This window comes from Lactuca serriola, chromosome 6 (genome assembly GCF_051521515.1).
Source record: "Lactuca serriola cultivar US96UC23 chromosome 6, Lser_US96UC23_V15, whole genome shotgun sequence".
NCBI lineage: Eukaryota > Viridiplantae > Streptophyta > Magnoliopsida > Asterales > Asteraceae > Lactuca > Lactuca serriola.
Genome location: NC_136413.1, coordinates 195,201,555 through 195,203,942, shown reverse-complemented (window position 1 = coordinate 195,203,942; position 2,388 = coordinate 195,201,555).

The window sequence follows — 2,388 nt, the reverse complement described above, 5'->3', positions numbered from 1 at the left end:
AATCAATTAACAAATAACAAACCATATATCTAGGTTTTAAGACTATATGATATTATCATCTTGCGATCACCCTTTTATATCATATTCCATAAAGTGATTCCAGCAAGCGCGGTTTATTCCAATGCTCAAAACTAGTTCATAAGCACTCATGAACGTTGCAACAACCCTTTGCTATGTCTAATACCATTTAGACAATCTACACACCAATTCATTACAATCTTCATTCATATCTACCTCCAACATATGAACGATTGTGGACAATTTGAATAATTCGATTATTCTTAATAAACTCAATTATTTTGGAAGTCAAAACATGCAAAATGAAACAATAGTTAAATAATTAACATAAGATAGTAACATTACTCATAAATAATACTCTTTTATTTATTCATCAAATGTTAATTACATTTATCTATTACACGTTTCTAATACTATCTAATCTATGCTAATATCATCCTTCAGCCCAATACTCCTAGCATGCTGCAAGTGCTTAACCCTAATCAGTCCCTTCGTAAGCGGATCTGCTGGGTTATCCTCCGATGATATCCTCTTCACTACGAGTTGTCCTTCTTCTACATGATGTCTAATAAAGTGATATTTTCTGTCGATGTGTCGTGATCTGCCATGATCTCTCGGTTCCTTGGTCAAGGCAACCGCTCCTTCATTATCACAGAAAATCTCCATGGGCTCCTTTATGGCGGGTACAACTCCAAGGTCACGAATGAATTTCTTCAGCCATATTGCCTCCTTCGACACTTCGCTCGCTGCAATGTACTCTGATTCGCACGTTGAATCAGCTACGGTTTCCTGCTTGGAACTTTTCCAAGTTACTGCTCCTCCATTCAGGGTAAAGACCCAGCCCGACTGCGAACGGTAGTTGTCCCTATCGGTTTGAAAGCTGGCGTCACTATACCCTCGCACCTTCAAGTCATCACTCCCTCCGAGGACTAAAAACCATTCCTTCATCCTCCGAAGGTACTTAAGGATATTCTTCACCGCAATCCAATGGGCTCTGCCAGGATTCCCTTGATATCTGCTAACCATGCTCAAAGCAAAGGCTACATCAGGGCGAGTACAAGTCATAGCACACATGATTGAGCCAACTGCGGAAGCGTATGGTACTCGGCTCATTTCTGCTATTTCATCTTCGGTACTCGGACTTTGAGTCTTGCTCAACTTGGCATTACTTTGTATCGGTAATTCTCCCTTCTTTGAGTTTTCCATACTAAAACGTTTTAGTACCTTCTCTAAGTAAGTGTTCCGACTAAGTCCTATTAGTCTCTTATTTCTTTCTCTCACTATCCTTATTCCCAAAATATAGGAAGCCTCTCCGAGGTCCTTCATAGCGAAGCACTTCCCGAGCCAGGACTTAACCTCCTGCATAGTCGGGACGTTGTTTCCTATGAGTAATATGTCATCAACATATAGAACGAGAAAGCTAACTATACTCCCACTGGCTTTGACATACACACATGATTCATCTTCGCTTCATACAAATCCAAACTCTTTAACTTTCTCATCGAAGCAAAGATTCCATCTGCGAGATGCTTGCTTAAGTCCATAAATGGACTTCGTCAGCTTAAACACTCTATTCGGATGCTTCGGATCCACAAACCCCTCTGGCTAAGCCATGTAAACATCCTCAGCCAACTTCCCATTAAGGAAAGCGGTCTTGACATCCATTTGCCAAATCTCATAATCATGAAATGCGGCAATAGCTAGCATCACTCTAATAGATTTAATCTTCGCAACTGGTGAGAAGGTCTCATCATAGTAAACTCCAGGAGTTTGAGTAAAGCCCTTCGCGATCAATCGCGCTTTATATGTGTGTACGTTTCCATCCACGTCAGTCTTCTTCTTGAAGATCCATTTCCACCCAACGATCTTACATCCGGGCACATTATCAACCAAATTCCAAACTTGGTTATCATACATGGATTGGATCTCGCTATCCATTGCCTCTTTCCATTTCGCAGACTCCGGGCCTGCCATGGCTTCCTTATAGCTATTAGGTTCATCAAGGTTTATTAGTGTATCATCACTAATATACGTGTCCCCTTCGGTAGTAATATGAAAACCAAAAAACTGGGGTTGAACTCTAACTCTTTCGGAACGTCTAAGAGGTAAGGACTCGTCAATCGGTTCAACTGGAGTTTCCTCTTCAGGTTGAGTGCCAGCGGTAGAGGTTCCTTCATCTATCGACTCTTGAATCTCTTCAAGCTCGATTTGCCTCCCACTGTCTCCTTGGCCTATGAGTTCTCGCTCTCGGAAAACTCCTATCCTCGCAATGAAGACAACATTGACCTTCGGTCTATAGAAGAGATATCCAAAGGATTTCTGCGGGTAGCCGATGAAAATACATCGCTCACTACGAGGTTCGAGCTTGTC